At 39.0% G+C, this 19,210-nt stretch overlaps 1 protein-coding gene across 8 annotated transcripts in view; it reads right to left on the bottom strand.

Moving 5' to 3' along the window:
- C9H10orf90 (chromosome 9 C10orf90 homolog) overlaps positions 1-19,210 on the bottom strand; it is a 238,172-nt gene that overhangs the window by 49,050 nt on the left and 169,912 nt on the right. The window lies entirely within an intron of this gene.

Below are 19,210 nucleotides of genomic sequence, written 5' to 3'. Positions count from 1 at the left end.
CCTTTTCTGCCCCTATATTATGAATCTACTTGGCTGAATGGGACAGGTGGCAGGATGCAGGGTTGAGTGCAGCACAGCCTAGTGAGCAATTGCCATAAGCAACAATGCAAATGTACAGATTCCATCAGAACCATTTCACATGACCCTCAAGGCCTGTCCTTTTCCACTCTGAAACCTGTATAAACTAAGTGGCAAACTTGACTAATTCCAACTTCACCTTCTCTCTCTGCACCTTGCCTTCACAGAAGCACAGGTGGGCAGGAAATTAGACAAAAGCCAGGTATGCAGGAGAGTGGGAATGGAGAAGCTGAGAGCTCAATTGCACTGTCACTGAGATCATTTACTCCCTAACTAGCTAGTAGTAGCCCCTATGACTTTTTCCTGGATTAAAATTACACATTTTCCATTTCTGACATGACCACCAGCTCAGCCACGTGAGGACAATTTCCAGGAAGGAAGCAGCGGATCAGATTCCCAGGCCACGCAGACCAGATACCAAGCTCTGGTGTGTCATTAGTGAAAACAAGGTGATCAGGCTGTCTCTGAGGTTAGAAGAGGGGTGTGCATTTCCTTGCAGGAAAAAAGAATCCAACTTTCAGGAAATTTTCTCTGCTGGAAAAGGAGTTAAGGAACAAGTGAGGCTTGGGGGCCCCTTACCTTTAAGTTCTCTGCATTCGTGACATTAGGTACTCTTGCTGAATAATATGCAACACTCAGATTTTCAATGCATTTCTGAATAAAATTGCCTTCTAGAAGATATTGCTGGCTAAAATAACACAGTGCATGATAGTTATAGAGTGTGAATTACATCTCCATGAAAAAACAGGAATCAAGCTAAATGCCCAACATTAGGAATATAGTCTAAAAGTTCATATCGTCATATGATCTGAGTATTAGCTATATCATATGTACAAAAGCAAGACAGCTCACCAGGTTGATAGCCTGTGGAAGGCAGATTCTGAACCAGGCAGGAACAGAAAAGGAGTCGCCAAACGCAAACCAAGAGCATTTCTTTCTTTGCAGGGAGAGCCTAAGTGAAATACACTGTTCCACACTTGGTATTCTGGTCTTAGATAGTCTTTTGACTTGTACGCTAATTTCTTTTGGTTGAGAAACTAATTCAACTCAGCTGCAGAGACTCTGAGTTTTGTGCTTTAAGTTTTATAATGTAATTAAAGATTCGCATCCAATTACATCATGTGAAAAATCCTCTCTCACTCCTTTCTCTACTAATCCTAGACTCCATGCCTTGTGTGCTGACTTGATCTATGCTCAGGAGAAAAGCAGAAAGCTCATTTGCAAGCACCAAGCTGAGCTTGAAATGACTGGTGATATTTTAGCCTCGTCAACATTGTCTGAAAATATGTGCATTCCTTTTGTTTGTGATTTGAGATAAGATGTATTCTTATAAGGTAATCCTTAAAAAGGAGGACTGCATCTTCAGAATAAGACTTCAGCATTAGCTCTATAAGCATAGATTTCATACCAACCAGATGCAGGTATTGTCATTTCGCTTAGCAACCCTTCAGAGGCCCCAGAGTGAGGCCTGAAATCTTAGCCTCACATGCTGGGTCCTAAACTTCCAATACCATATTCTATTTGCAAACCATCAAGTTCACAGTGATCCAAGAACAGGTTCTGTTTGTCATTCTCCAAGACTCTGTGCATTTCTGTGTCTACTGTGGGTTGCTTCCATCCTGGGATGTCCTTACCCATCCCACTCATTGAAAAGCAAGCCCCTGACCCTACCTTGCTCTGTAGGCCAGCATAGGCTTTGGATATTCCACAGACCTGACATTGACTCATTTTGCAAATGTCATTGCTGGTAGACCTTCTCTCTTCTCTTTCTCTCTCCTGTCTGTGTGCGTCTTGGGGCAAGTTATCCTTCTCTTCACTGTATTATAATATGCCTTCTATACTTCATAAAACTTTAAACTGTGTTATTTTTGCATCCCAGTTCTCTTCATGTATATGCCAATTCCCTTTAGATTCATCATTATTTTGAGTTGTCACAACTACCCCAATTCTCTAAAAACAAAAAAAAAGTTAGAAAAATAAAAATGTAAAGCACAAGTTCAAAAGGATTTAGGGGTCCCTGTACACTGACTCAAATGGTACAGGTTAACCACTGTGGTCCCTAGTGATGTGAAAGAGTTACACTAGTGACTCCAAAAAAAACCCTAACAATAAGACCATTTCTTAAGTAGGAAATATATATGGCCAATATATGAAAAAGTCCTGCTTTATTTGTGAGTTGATATTAGACTAAAATAACATATTTTTCACCTATCCAATTAGTAAAGTATAGAGATATATCTACTTAATTCCGGAGAGACTAAAGGGAGGCAGAAACTCTCCTACATTGCCAATGGCAGCGCATATTACCATGACACTTTTTAAGGCAATTAGTAATATAGAATCAAAAGCCTTAAAAATGTTCAAGTCATTTACCTAACAATTCCTCTTCCAGGAATATAGCTTGAGAACATAAACAGAGGTATAGTCAAAGTTTTACACATACAGATATGAAGATTTATAATGGTGAAAAACTAGGAACCAAGCTAAATGCCCAACATTAGGAATACAGTTGAAAAGTTCATATCATTATATGATCTGAATATTAGCTATTTCATATGTTTGAAAATAACTTTTAATAACAAGGAAAACAGGTCACTAATTCATGGCTTGATAAAAACTGTGACAATATTAGAAAAAGCCTACCAATGTGAGCAAAAAAGAATCTTCAAGAGTAGACACCGTACAATGGACTGAAGTTCCTGTTTCTACCAAATTCATACGGTGAAGCTGTTATCCCAGTGTGATATTATTAGGAGGTAGGGTTCTGGGAGGTAATTAGGTCACATGGTGGAGCCCTCGTAAATTGGTTTAGTGACTTTATAAGAAGCAGTCAGTGAGCTAGCTAGCTCACCTTCCACAACATGAGGACACAACAACATCTTAACAGTCTGCAATAGGAAGAGGGCCCTTACCAGAACCCAACCATGCTGGCACTCGGATCTCAGACTTCCAGCCTCCAGAACTGTGAGTAATAAGTTTCTGTTGTTTATAAGCCACCATGTCTATGGCACTGTTATAGCAGCATTAACAGACTAAGACATCCCATTTAAGTCCACTTGTATAAATGGACTCATGAAGTCCATTATTAAATGAAGAGGCATACCATCACTATACAGAAAAACTAAGAATGCAATGATGACAATTAAACTTTGAATTTAATTTTTTTAAAAGAGCAAAAATGTCCTAACTTTTTTATGGATGGCCAACTTAACATTCTAGTGGGACAAATAGATTTAGGAATTTTTTTTGTGTGTCATTTGGTGGACTAGATATCACAAAAATTCTTATGCTATGAAGCAAATAAAAACTTGGAAATGGCTCAGCATGGTGGCTCACGCCTGTAATCCCTGCACTCTGGGAGACTGAGGCAGGCGGATCACGAGATCAGGAGATCGAGACCATCCTGGCTAACACGGTGAAACCCTGTCTCTACTGAAAAAAAAAAACAAAAAAACAAAAAAAAAAAAAACAGAAAATTAGCCGGGCGTGGTGGCGGGTGCCTGTAGTCCCAGTTACTTGGGAGGCTGAGGCAGGAGAATGGCGTGAACCCGGGCGGCGGAGCTTGAAGTGAGCTGAGATCCCACCACTGCACTCCAGCCTGGGTGACAGAGCGAGACTCCATCTCAAAAAAAAAAAAAAAAAAAAACCAAAAAAACAGACTTGGAAATAAGTATAAAGACATATTTTTAAAATATATGGTTCCGCTTGCAAGAATGTAAGGAAACACTTCAGAGACCAAGAAGAAAACTGGAGAACAAACCCATCTGCCTTGGGGGCCACTGCTGATTTTTGGTCCTTTATAGTTTTGAATTTAATGTCAAATTTAATGTCAAATTAAATTTGAATTTAATTTGTCATTTGAGGTTGCTCACTGCAACCTCTACCTCCCAGGTTCAAGTGATCCTCCTTCTCAGCCTCCCAAGTAGCTGGGATTACAGGCACCTGCCACCATGCCCAGCTACTTTTTTTGTATTTTTAGTAGAGATGGGGTTTCACCATGTTGGCCAGGCCAATGTCATTAAATTCAAATGACATTTGAATTTAATGACAAATTTATTATCACACCAGGGGACAAAACCTGAGACCTGAGAATAAATGAGAATGTGGGAAGTCAGACTGGAAATCCCTGTATAAAGGCTCAATTTATAATCATAAGCTAGTCCCCTTTCAGACTTGGGACCAAAAGTTCACACAACCTGCTTACTGTGGACAACCACAAGCTGGAAATTTAGCAAGAAGTAAGCCCAGCTGAGAGAAGCATGGAGACCCCATCTGAAGGAACTTATTCTCAACACCAGAAAATTTTCACAGAAAAAGTCCCAATAAACATGAGCTCAGGATCATAGTAACAACATATATGGAGCAGAAATCATAATAATATAAGAAACAACTTAAGCAAAAGTCAGTAGAGACACCAAACTTCAGAATCAGACACATGTATGCCTCAGATAAAAAAATAAATAAAAATATTAGCTTATGTCCTGTATTTTCATCTTAGAAATTAAAAATACAGGATATAAACTAATATGTTTAAAGGTATAAAATAATTAATTTATGAATGAGGAGCGCGAGACTATAAAGATTACCAGAGTGATTTCAAAAGAGCTAGAAAGCACTTTTATAAATTAAAAATTCACTAATTGAAGTTAAAACTCAGATGACTTTAGATACAAGTGAAACCAGAATTAGTGAAGTAGAATATTAATCTAAAAAATTTAATGAAAGCATCATAGAGAGTCAAGAAATCAAAAATAGGAAAGACAGGTTAGGAGAAAGAAAAATAGAACGAGGCCAGCTGCAGTGGCTCATGGCTGTAATCCCAGGACTTTGGGAGGCCAAGGGGGATGGATCACCTGAGGTCAGGAGTTCAGGACCAGCCTGGCCAACATGGTGAAACCCCATCTCTACTAAAAATACAAAAAAAGTAGCTGGGCATGGTGGCAGGTGCCTGTAATCCCAGCTACTTGGGAGGCTGAGGAGGAGGATCACTTGAACCGGGGAGGTAGAGGTTGCAGTGAGCCAAGATGTGCCATTATGCTCCAGCTTGGGCAACAAGAGTGAAAATCTGTCAAAAAAGAAAGAAAAGAAAAGAACGAGATAGTATAAAACACACCTAATCAGAATTCTGAAGAAGATAATAGGGGAAATAAAAGGCTGCGAAATTTCCAGAATAAAGACAAAAACCATCAGATTCATGAAGGATAACAAATCATTAAAAGAACCAAAAAGAAATCCACATTTAAATACATTATAATGAAGTATAACACCAAGCACAAAGGGAAGATCTCCAAAACAGCCAAAAGAGGTATGAAGGTATAGTAATTAGACATATAGCTGCCTTCTCCATAGCAATAGTGGAAGCGAAAGACACTAGGATATTTTCAAAGGACTGATAGAAAATAATTGTCAACATAGACTAACACCCTGTAAAGTTCTCTTTTAAGAATACAGTAAAACAAAGATGTTTTTAGGATTTCCACTTTCTCCCAAGCCATCGGAAACAATTTACCACCAAAAGTCCCTCCACTTTGATGTGCCACCGAAAGGAACATGTAAAATAAGTACTTTAGGAAGGTAAAAATTGATAATATCTACGTGCATAAGGGAAAGAGAAGCAAAGGCAATGATAAACACAAGGTAAATCTAAATATTGTATAATATAAAAGGAAAATCCTATTTGTAAGAATCAAAAACAAAACAAGATACAACTAAAACATATAATAGCAGTAGTATCTCTGCTCGAGGGGATAATTAGAAGTAAAGTATTCTAAGATTCTAAATTGCTCCAGAGATAAGTAAAAATATTGATTTAATTTTGGACTTGAAGAGTTCACATGTTACAATTTTTAGCTGGTCACTAAAATAATAGAAATAAACAGTGTAACTCCCAACTATCACAGACAAAAAGTGGAATCAGAAAAAAATAATTCAATATGAGGAAAGATAAAAAGAAAAAGAGGTAAGACAAATAGAAAACCTAAATAATAGGATAGAAATAAATCAACACATATTACTTATCAAAATAAACGTAAATGGTCTAAATTTTCTACAAATATATAATAACTAGCAAAGTTTTGCAAAAATGTAGTAATCAGCATCTTACCCTAATGTATTAAAGTTCATGATGAAGACATAATTAAAACAAAGGGAATATTTATGAGTATATACAGAAAATATTTTGAGATGAACAAAAATGAAAACAATACATACCAAAATTAGAAGGAAATTATAGCTCAAATTAGTATATGAAAACATTTGATATAGGAATTTGATCTAAGCTTTTTAAGAAGCTAAAAAAAATAAGAGGAACAAATGCAGGACAAAATAAATAGACAAATAGAAATAAGAAAGCTAAAAGCAGAAATAAATATAAAAGAAAATTGACAAACAATAGAGAAAATCAAAATAAAACCTGGATATTTGGGGAAAAAAATCAATAAAATGGACAAACCTGTAGCTGGACTAATGAGGGCAAAAGAAAAGACAAAACTACCACTATCAGGAATAGATTAGAGGCCATCACTGAAGATCTTAGGATAACAGAAAAACACTATGCACAACTTTATGCCAATAATTTAAATGACTTTGATAAAATGTCAAATCCCTTGAAAGACACAGAAGACTGCAGAACCAGACTTTTATGAGATGGCAAATTCCTTGAAAGACACAAATTGCCAAAATACTTAAGAAGTAGAAACCCTGACTGGTCATACAGCAAATAAAGAAATTGAATTCATAATGAAAACCTTTCCCACAGAGAAAACATCAGGCCAAGAGGACTTCATGGGTGGTTTCTACCAAACACTTTTGGAAGAAATAGTACCAACCCTCTAAAATCTCCTTCAGAAACAGAGAAGGAAAGAACACTTCCCAGTTCATTTTATAAACCTTTTTCCTGACACCAAAATCAAAAACATTTTTAAAAAGAAAACAACATATCAATATTCCTCACAAACATAAATAAAAATATCCCCCAGAATATTAGCAAATAGAATCCAGCAATATATTTATTTTTTAAAAGTATAATGGATCATGACCAAATAGTTACCCTGGAAATAGTTAATGTAACATATGAAAAAATCAATGTAATTCCCCATATTTATAAAATGAAGAAAAAAATCCTATTATTATTCTACAGGTGCATAAAAAGCACTTGTCAGTATTCAATACCAATGCATAAAAAAGCTCTCAAAGTAGGAATAAAAACAACAATTAAAAACACCCCAAACAACCTGAATAAAAAATGGACAAAGGACTTGAATAATTGTTGCTTCAAAGAAAATATACAAATGGCCAACAGAAACATGGAAAGATGTTCAGTTATTACTAGGAAGTCACTAGGAAACTGCAAATCAAAACCATAATGAGATAGCACTTCCCACCTATCAGGATGGACATTATTGAAAAAACAGAGCACGACAAGTGTTGGTGAAGATGTGGAGAAATTAGAACCCTTGTGCATTGCTGGTGGGGATGCAAAATGGAGCAGCCACTATGGCAAACAGAATGACAGTTCTTCAAAATATCAAAAATAGAATTGTCGTATGATCCAGTAATTCCACATTGGAGCATATACCCAAAAGAATCAAAAGCAGGGACTTAAAGATGTACCTGCATATCCCTTGTGCATCGTATTAATAACATTATTCATACTAGTCAAAAGGTGGTAGCAACCCAAGTGCCCAACAACAGATGAATGGGTAAATAAAATGTGGTATATACATACATAGAATATTAGACCCTTAATACAGACACTTACATACAATTGGAGGCTAAACAGGGGAATATATGCCACATATTTATATATGTGTGTGTGTGTGTGTGTGTGTGTGTGTGTGTGTCTGCATATAGAGTGAGAGAGAAATATAGATTCTCTCTATATCTATTTAGAGAGAATTTACCAGGCTGAGGAAGTTTCCTCTTATGCCTAGTTTTTTCTTCACTTTTTAAATTTTGATAAAATACACATAATATAAAATTTACCATTTTAACAATATTTAAGTGTACAGTTCTGTGGCATTAAGCACATTCATATCCCTTGTGCATCGCATTAATAACAAATATATATATATACACACACATAACTAGAATATACACATACAGTTAAAATACAATTAGAATATCAACCTTAACAGGAAGGAAATTCTAACGCATGCAAAGGCATAAATGAACCCTAAGGACATTAAGTAAAATAAGCTAGTCACAAAAGAACAGATATTGTATGATTTCACTTATGTGACACTAGAGCAGTCAAATTCACAGACAGTAAGTAGAGTGGTCGTGACTTCCAGGGAATGGGGAGTTAGTGTTTAATGGGTATATGGGTGGTGGCTTCCAGGGAATGGGTATATAGCGTTTAATGGGTATATGGAGTTCACAAGATGAAACGAGTTCTGGAGATGGATGGTGATGATGGTTGCAAAACAATATGAATGTGCTTAATGCCACAGAACTGTACACTTAAATATTGTTAAAATGACAAATTTTATATTATGTGTATTTTATCAAAATTTAAAAAGAGAAGAAAAAACTAGGCATAAAAGGAAACTTCCTCAACCTGGTAAATTTTCTCTAAATAGATATAGAGAGAATCTATATATCTCTATTTTTGAAAATCCCCACAGCTAACAAAGGATAAAGGCGAGGATGTTCTCTCCCATGATTTCTACTCAACACTGTATGAAAAGCCTTACCTAGAGCAATAAGGCAAGAATAAAATAGAAGTCATCAAAATGGGAAAAAGTATGTAAAAAATTGTTCCTGTATAAAAATATTATGTAGAAAATCCTAAGGAATCTATAAAAACACTACTAAGTGCACCTAGCAAAAGTCACAGGATTCAGTTCCTATACAGAAGTATCTCCATAAGTAAAAATATTGGAAATGAAATTTTTAAAAATCTGTATCAGTCATTTATACTAGCATTCAGAATATAAAATAGGTAAGGATAAATTTTACAAAATATGTAAATGATCTCTATAATGAAAACTACAAAACTCTGCTGATAGAAATTAAAGATTCATTCAATGTCATGGAAGAATTTCAAAAGCATTAGCCTGAGTGAAAGAAATCATACACAAAAGAGTATGCTCAATTTGCTTCAATTTATATAGATCGTAGAATAGTGACAGAAAGATCAGTGGTTTCCCAGGACTGGGGGTGAAGGAAGATTGAATGCAAAAAGATTAAACCTTTTTAAGGTGACAGAAATCATCTATATCTAATTGTGGTTAGTTACATAAGCATATAAATAAAATGTGTACACTTTAATATAAGTATATTATGTCTCCAAATAGCCAATGTAAAAGGAAAAAAAAACAAACAACAGTGTACAGAACCAGGTCTTTTTTAAAATATAAAATTAAAATTTGGAGAAAGTATGATGGCAGCCAGATTCTCTCACTTCCAAACCCCTGCAGTAATGAGGTACATGAAATGCTAACCATTTACACTTAGGAGCATCTGAAAGATTCCTCATCTTTCAAATCCACAGACGGAAACAGAGGAGCTTTTGTGATTCACACAATATTCAAGTTGCGTGAGAATTTCTGGAAGGAAACAATTGTATAAGTCAGGGAAATCCTTGTATAAACAAGATACAAACCAGAATTGAATGTGTGATTGGAATTTCCAACCAGCAGAAAAATAACAAATTATCTCATCAGTGGTCTGTGGACAACTGGCAAACCATTTAGGAAAAGCAGATTCCAAACTTACACTGTACAGGAAATATATCCAGAAGGACTACAGACTTAAATAAAAGTACAAGAGAGGCATGCGGATTACAGAAGTCCTTTCTAAACCTGTCTGTGAAAAGACAAAGGGGAAAAGACGAAGAAGAAATCTGAATGTGAAAAATTACCAGAAACAGATATGATGCCTACATGCAAGGTGGCATCCTGGATTGGATCCTGGAACAGAAAAAGGACATCAGTAGAAAAACAGAATCTGAATAAAGTCTGTAGTTTAGATAATGGTAGTGTACCAATATTAATTCCTTAGTTTATGTCAGTTGTTCTCATCTGGGACCAGTTTTGCTTCCTGGGGAACATTTGCCAGTGCCAGGAGACACTTTTGGTTGTGTACTAGGGGGAGAAGGGGAGGTACTACCAGCATCTAATGGTAGAGGCCAGGGATGTTGCCAAGCATCCTTCAGTGCAAAGGACTGCCGCCCACGATGAAGACTTATCCAGCCCACAATGTGGATAGCACCCAGGTCAAGAAACTCTGTCTCAGATAGATGTACTGTGGTTATGTAAGATGTAAATGTAAGGGGAAGCTCAGTGAAGGATGTATGTATGGAAGTGCTTTCTACTATCTCTGTAACTCTTGTTAATCCAAAATTATTTCAAAATTCAAAGTTTTAAAAATTACCATAGACAACATTAAAAAGTAAAATACAAAAGGTCATTTTCAGCAGAAGTACAAATGCAAAATATGAGAACTCTGAAGAAAACAAAGGCGACCTACAAAAGACGAAATACAGATATACAACAAACACATGAGAATCTTCAACATCTTTCTGAAAAGATGCAAATTAATAAATCATAAGTATCATTTTTCACACATCAAAATGGCATGGAGTTTTTTGTAATGGCAATATCCAATACCTGTGCATGTTTAAGGAAGCTGGTATGTACGTACAGATAGTGCCACTTGGAGTGTTATTTGGAAATCTAGATTAAAAAGTCTTAAATTTGTGTCTATTCTTTGACCAGAAGTTCTAGAAATCTGGCTTCAGAAAATCACATAAAATGCTCACATTTTTCTCTAAAGAAATTTATCAACACATTGCTACAAAAATGTAAAATGGAAACAACCTATTTAATAAGGTTTTTAAAAAGCAGTTTAAATAAAGCTATACAATGGAAGCCCAGGTAGCCATTAAACGATTAATAGGAAGTTTGTTTAACAGGTATTGGAACTTCAAAATCCATTGTTGAGAAAAATAAGCCTTCGAAAACAGTATATATTTTACATAATCCCCCTTTTTGTTTAAAAAAAATAAAAGGAAATGAAACAAAACAAAGAAAAAGAAGTTTGTTGCATTTATGAGAGATTCCAAGTAATCTGTCTGGGACGATTTACTGAAATGTTAACCGTGATGTTCTCTCTGGGCAGTAGGATTATGGTTGATTTTCTACTTTCCTCTTTTTGCTTATTTATATTTTAAGTTTTATAACAAACATGTTTTACTTTTTTTTTTTTTTTTTGAGACAGAGTCTCGCTGTGTCACCTAGGCTAGAGTGCAGTGGCATCATTGCAACCTCTGCCTCCCAGGTTCGTGCGATTCATCTGCCTAAGCCTCCCAAGTAGCTGGGATTACAGGTGCCCACCACCACACCTAATTTTTGTATTTTTAATAGAGATGGAGTTTTGCCATGTTGTCCAGGCTGGTCTCGAACTTCTGACCTCAGGTGATCCACCCAGCTCGGCCTCACAAAGTGCTGGGATTACAGGAGTGAGCAACCATGCCCGGCCGAGTGTTGTTTTTTCAATAAGAGAAAATGAAGCATTAGAAAAGCAAATGAATTGAAGAAGAAACTGATTCCATTTAAATTCCTTTCTAAGCAACATTTCAGTGAATGATATTAGACCTGGAAAGAAACCAGTTACCAGCCGCGCCAACAGCCACGGTAGGCTTTGAGGCCACGAAGTTCATGAGGGTTTTGACAGTGAATTACATCAGCGTAAATTCTCCCTGACGTCTAGCATGCTGTATCTTCCAAATGCACAACACTGTGACATTCAATGGACTATCCCTCCCCAGCTCCGCTGCCTGAGGTCTAATGCTCCACTGTTCACAGTTTTTTTGGCTGTAATTTCTGAACTGCAGTGGTCCACGTGCTCTTACATGCCCAAGGATATTTATGAAGATGCAGAAGTTGTCAAAGAAACTCAAAGTCATTTGTTCACTATCTACAGAGGCCATCTGATCAAAAATGCCTAAATATGACCCACCCATATACAAAAACGGATAAGCCTCTATTTTCTTAAAACACCAGGGTTGTTCATCTGCTGAATATACACCAAAGACACTGGAAGAGTGAGTAGATTTTAAGTAAAACTACATAAGTTTCCCTTTATTTCAGCAAACTTATATATTTATAAATGGGGAAAGTAGGACAAAGCCAGGAGTGAGGTCTGCACACCAAATATCACCATGAGAGCTCACATATTTGCAAGAGATGGGCCTCAAAGTTGACACTGAATTTTAACACACAACGAAGCACACAGTTTGTTACCCCATGGGTCAAATGCTCTGAGAAAGAAAACCTAGAGTTGTTCAGAGGATGCACAACTCTGGAAAAAAGAAAGAATTGAGTTTTTCTTTTTCCTGTGGGGCACACATAAATAGCATTGTTTAATAACATGAATGAGACACAGGCTCAGTGCAGGCTCTGGCACCACACCAAAGCACAAAGCACACCAAAGAAAACCAGTGCAGTTCTGCCAGGGACTGACTGCCATGATGTGGTCCTTGCATGCAAATGTTTCACTCAACTGAGGAAATGATTAAGGAAAACTGAATTTCTGTAGCTTCTGTCTTTAACTTCTGATTCTATAGACAACAGCCATCTAATGGACCGGTTTATATACTCCTCATCTGTCTGTGACTTTCACTGTTCCTACAAGGGCATTTATTTCAAGAATTAGATTAGGCAAGAGTAGGCATTTGAGGAACAGCTTCTAATCCTAAGTGACAAAGGTTGTGTTCCCTGCAAAGAGGACACCTGCCCTGTGCACCTGCCCCTCAGGCTCTCACAGGGACCTTAACCTTGAAGAATCTCCCCATTACCCATGAATAGCTGAGAATCAAGATACACTATGGAATGGACCTGCTTAAACTATGTTGTCAAAGTAGTTTGTTGTAAAATACAGGGATATGTTTCATAATGCTATCAGATGTTCTCAGATGGGCCTCATGCCCAAGCCCGTGGTGCTTCTGCTTGGTTACCCTGACACTCACTGTCACTCATGTAGAGACGGTTGCTCTGCAGTGTCCCAATTTAATCCTAATTTATCCCCCAAACAGAGCTCTTAACCAGGGAGGTACTGACTGAGACATGTTCATTGCAGCATTGGATGAGTGTGTTTTGGTTGGGTGCAGTGGCTCACGCCTGTAATCCCAGCACTTTGGGAGGCCGAGACGAGTGGATCACTTGAAGCCAGGAGTGAGTGTGTTTTGAAAAGTACCCACCCATGTCTGATGCACCTCTCTGGTTAAGAATATCTTTTTCATACTCTCTGATAAAACCCCTGTACCACCTAAGGTCAATAGAATGCTCCAAATATAGACTGCAGTACTTTATTTGCAGTAATGCCCTCATGGGGCTATGACCTAGCAGGGGAAATAAAAGAACATCTGATAGCAATATGAAAAATATTTCTGCATTTAACAACAAACTACTTTGACAACATAGTTTAAGAAGAATTAATGGGCTGGCTCTACCATCTTTATTTATTTCTTGTTCGCCAAAGTTAGCCATTATTGATGAAAAGAAAATCACATTTTACAGAAAATCTTAAAGCTTTGCTTTAAGATTATAAGAAAAGAGCAAAAACTCACCAAGTCAAAGGAATTAAACACATCATCGATTTCTCACTTTTTTTGTTCTATTTTGCAGGGTCATCTGTATCTAGAATACTTTTTCTTTCAGAACTCTTCATGCTACTACCCCTACCTTTTTCCAAGATCCCTTCTAAATTGACTTCCTGTGAACAGCTTGGATGATACTGAAGACTAATGATAATTACAAAATGGTTTGAGTCCCCACCATGAGCCCAAGTGCTCAGCACTCTTTACGTAAATTACCTTGTAAAGGACAAGCAAGCAACTGGCAGAGTATAAATGGAGCCCCAGATGAGCCTCATTCCCAAGCCCGTGGTGCTTCTGCCAGGTTACCCTGTTACTCACTGTTACTCATGTGTAAATGGCTGCTCTGCAGTGTCCTAATTTAAAAGATCAGCCCATTACCTGGTCAGCCTGCTTCAGGCTTTGAATCCATTTCTCTTAATCTATTCCTGGCAAACCTGAGTAAATGGCCCATTAATAATGACTCTCTCCTAAACACTGTAGGGACACCTCCTATTCATATAAATGGAAGAATTACTCAGAAAAAAAGAAAAAACAAAGCCATTCTCTCCACGAAGCTAGCTGGGATGGCTAACATGACCAACCTTTAGATACCATATGGACTCTTGGGAATGATCTGGAAACGGTGTTTACGATGATGAGGAAAATGACACAATCTCATCAAGACTTACCAAGAGATAAATAAAACATTCTCAGAAACCTTCAAAATATTTTTGCAACACTGCTTACATATTTTCACCTCTTTAACATTAAATGTGACCACATGAAGGATCATAAAGTTTTTCCTTGACAATACTTGATTTTTCTTACCAAGTTCCTAAAGGGAAACAATATTTTGAGACATTTCCCCTGCCACCCTCCACTTCAACTTCAAACCAAGTGGGGATTCTCGTTTTCAATTTCTTTTTCACAACCTACCTCTTGGCGGTGAATCGTTCATCGCTCCTCACCCTTTCCTTGCCAGAGAGGTTTTGAATATGGGGATGGGGAAAGGTAGTTTGAGGAAGTAAACACATCAAGGACTTAAGGGGCCCTGACATAAGATTGGGCTTTTTGGGTCATCAACAAAACCCATCCTCCACCCAGCCCACAGGTCCAGGGCACCCACTCTGCAGGCCATTGCTCCATGGTTCTCTATGAGGCTTTGCTCCCAGGCTCTCTACTGGGTAAGATGAGGTCAATGCCAGAGACTCAGAGTTGAATCCTGCCCTCCAGGACTGTGCAGTGTGCAAGTATAACAACGACCTCTATGAAACAGCAAATGCATCACATTAAAAGACCGCTACCTGCCTAGCAAGGAGACCAGGTCTGAGTTATGTGTCAGCATCGCAGAACCAGAGAAGAGCCCAGCGTCTGGTACCACAGCGGACACGATCAATGTCAGGTGAGCAAGGGGAGGTTGTCTGGGTGCTGGCAGGAGGTGCCAGGGCCATGCCCACTGAGTCACAATGAGTGGCACAGGAGCACCTGTTCTTGCTGCTGATGGGAAAGGTGGCAGGCAAGCTGGAGGCCAAGGTCGAACTGCAGTGGGCACCTGCTCTTACGGGACAGGAAGAGAGTCAGAGTGAGACGGGATGGTATTGGTTAGAAAAGGTGAAGAGTAAACAGTACAAGGAGGCCGACAACTCTTCCCTTTGACTCTGAGCGTTGCTCCTTCACCATGTTCTAAGAATCGACCTGAGAAGCAGGCTTGTCTGACAGCTCCTGTGGCAGAAAACCACAGGTCCAAAAAATGTATAAATTAACAAACAAGGAAAGAAGAAAACACAAGATGATCTTGTCCACCTCTCTTATTCCACAGATGAAAAAAACAGAGACCTTGCAGGCAAGGGACCTGCCCAAAGTCACCCAGAGGGCCTGCCCTGGAGCAGGGGGGTCACACACTTCTTCAGAAAAGGCCCAGACAGAAAAAATGTTAGGCTTTGTGGGCCATAAGGTCTCTGTCCCAACTATTCAACTTTGTTGTTGCAGTGTGAAAGCAGCCACAGAACAATGCATAAATAAATTGGCATGGCTCTGTCTCAATACAACTATTTACAAAAACAGGCACCAGGCTGAACTTGGAGTCCCGGTGGTTTGCTCATGCCTGCCGTAGAGCTGCTGCTAAATACCGGGGGCTGAGTTCTTGTCTATTCATCAGCTGATTCTAAGACTCTCTGGCTTATCTTGCTGTTAACAATGAAACAAAACACAAAAACTCATTCTGCTCAATTCTTCTGGTTTCCCTAAAGGTAAGAAAAGACTATTGTAAGATTGTTTACCTGCTTCTCAACCCTGTACCCACTTCATTAGGAAGAACTGTGTAGTTGTGATGTGAATGTCCGCCAGCCAGCAGCAGAAAAGTGGGGAAGCTCTGCAGGGTAGAGGCAGCCCCAGAAAACCAGGAGGGCGTTAGGCACACCTGCAGTCACTTGGAGTCAGCGTGGGACTGCCACATCATCTAATCCATTGGCAAACCTTATTGATTTACCTTGAACACATAGCCCCAGAATCTGACCACTTTTCAATACCTTCACTACTGCTACCCTGTCCAAGTCACTGCTCCCACTCCTGGACAATTGTCCAATATATATTTGCTGAATGAACAAACATCAAGAGCGAGAGAGTAGAATTATGCACTAGCCTCCTCATACAGGTGCTAAGGCCTATAGCGCTCACCACCAATCCCCTGCCCCGGGTCTAGCCTAGCAAGATCCTTGACTTATTTTAGAGCATTATGGAATGACAGAGTGGAAAACACAGACTGAATGGCAGAATGGCCAGCTGTGATGGACACTGCATTATACTGCTCAGATCTCCCTTCAGGAAAGAAGAGCTTCTTCCCCCAGCTGCTGGAAGTCCTATAGGAAGAGTGCCCTCGGCGATCCACCCTATAGGAATTGGCTGACTGAAGAGAGCTCCCTCACCCAAGGTCACATACCTTCCCGGGAAATATAAGGGCCCAGTCCCCTTACAGAAACTCAGAATAACCTTGAAGGCCTATCCTAGATTCAGAGTTCCCTAAGTGGCTGGCAGAGGCCTTGCTTATGACTGCACCACAGAACACCTTCTCCCTCTGCCCAGTCCTGCTTCGCTTCCTGGATGTTGTATCCCAGAACACTCCCCAGTAAATACCCTGACCATTCATCTCCACCTCAGAGTCTGATTTCTAGAGAATCTAATATGCAATACTGGGAAACAGAGTAAAGTTTACCTTAGGGGATGGATTTAGTTGAATACTAGACCAGAAGTCAGTAAATTATAGACTGCAGGTCAAATCTGGCCCACTTCTTGTTAGTGTAAATAAAGTTTTATTGGCAACAGCCACACTTATGTATTTATGCATTGTTGATGGCTGATTTTGCACTACAACAGCAAGTTGTCTCCTGCTGTGCCCTTCTCAGTGACATCCCCAGGCAGAGTAGCAGTTAAGGTGGTGGTGACTCAATGGCAGGCCTCATCTCCACTGCCACTATCAAAGGTGGTATCTGAAGACTGAGTTGTTAGTTGAGTAGTTGCTACAGAAACCATACGGCCCGTGAAGCCAAACACACATTCTCCCAATCTGGCCCTTCACAAAAAAAGGGAAAAAGAAAAGGTTGCTGATCCCAATTATAGATCATTAAAGAAAAAAAAAATCACATTTGTAAAATATCTTCTGGTTCCTCTAGTAAAAAGTCTTCATGGGATGAGAGTGGGAGTCTAATGCAGGCTTCTCTCCTCCAAGTAGGCTTGGTTTATGTGTGCATGGTTTGTTATCTTCCCTTGAGTGGTGTAAGTGAGATAAACCTCTCCTGCTATCAATGTGGCAGTACCGTACCATCTAAGTGCGAGTAGGCACAGAGCTCATTTGGAGACCTGGCAGGGATTTCTGCCTTCTAGTCATCCACATCTTTATTCACTAGTGATGCTAAACTCCACTGAGGACATCTCAGACCAATGCCACCAAAGCCTGTACACTGACTGAAGGAGTTGCAACATGGGTCCACCATAGAACGTGAACGCAAAGAGGTGTGGACAGTGCATTCACCAATCTTTTCTTCAGTAGCATCTACCATCATTGGAAGATTTTGCTCCCTCTACTTGGATATCTCAGAAATGGAGAAAAGCTTCAGATTTAAGCCACAGATGCACAATAAAATTGGCAGGAAGAAATGTGTCTAAGTCAATAGTGAGTCAGGCATGCACATCCAGTGAGTTGGGAACCATTTGGGTTAACATGGTATATTTCACAGACCACCACAAAGAACTGGATTTCAGGCTGAGGAGGATTTCTGAGCCAATACATTTTAACTGTATCAAATAATATGGCTTATTACATTTTTTCATAAATTAACTTGCAGTTCACTCTCCTAATAGTCTACCGCGGTAACTGGCAACCAAATACTAGTATTACTCCAGACGTTCACAAGCAGCAGCCTTCAGATACCACCTTTGACAGTGGCAGTGGAGGTGGGGCCTGCCACTGAGTCACCACCGTCTTAATTGCCCTGCCTGGGGCTGTCACTGAGAAGGGAACAGCAGGAGACTAGTACACAGCTCTAGCACCAACTGGCCACGTGGACTTGGGCAAATCATTTATTCTTCAAGCCTCATTTGTGTTGTCTGAAAAATAAGGATAATGATACTCTTTACAGATGGTTGAATGACTCAAAATAATGGATGCAGCCCAGGGCCTGGCGCCTAGGACTTCTACAACATATGTTGTGGTTATGAATAAGATGATGATGATGAAGATGATGATGGTGATGATGACAAGAATGGGGATTAAATTTTTTTATGATAGATGCGAAGATTTGTCCAATGCCCACCTACATGGTGCTATCCAAATGCTTACCAACAGTAGAGATGTAAAGACAAAATATACAGGGACCGAGGAGATGAGCAAAGAGAGAACCAATTCCTTAACCTTCAGCCCGAGACGAGAGCAGGTGCCCACACGTCTATTGGAATGCTATGTCTCAGTAGACACAGCTATTTGAATTGCATGACGTGCTTGTGTCTCATTTTTCCTAATCTGATCTTTTGGGTGCATATCCTGGAGGCTCAATCATGAATACAATTTGTAGAACTTTCTGTCCAATGACATAATGACTAGAACTAAAATTGCTTTGCCTCTGTTTGTAGAATCTCCCAGGCTGCACCCACCAAGCAGCTGAATGTCAGTAAGCCAGCCAACAGAAGATCCTGCTCATGAGGTATTTTGGAATCCTTCAGATAAAAAGAATCAGATTCAATAACTATGAAGTATGAAGACTGCTAATAGCATGTGTAACCACAGGAGGCTGTCAAGAATGTCTCAGATAGGATTCCAGTTCCAGACAGGAAAATATAAACAGTTCCTCTGAGTTTTAATGAGCACTGCTGCAGTCTGAAATCTCTTGCATTATGGCTAAAAGGTATTGTTGAAACTGAAGATCAGCAAGCTCACCCTCCAAACATCGTGCACATTGTGTGAGGATAGCCTGTGGTCATTAAAGTCAATAAGCTGTGCTGGTAAATTTCAGGCCAGAATTCTACAGCATGGACAGATGTGCTTTCTTGTCACCTGAGAAG

This window comes from Macaca nemestrina, chromosome 9 (assembly GCF_043159975.1).
Source record: "Macaca nemestrina isolate mMacNem1 chromosome 9, mMacNem.hap1, whole genome shotgun sequence".
Taxonomy (NCBI): Eukaryota; Metazoa; Chordata; class Mammalia; order Primates; family Cercopithecidae; genus Macaca; species Macaca nemestrina.
The sequence above is the reverse complement of the archived record's forward strand: the minus strand, read 5'-3'. Positions and strand labels throughout refer to the sequence as shown.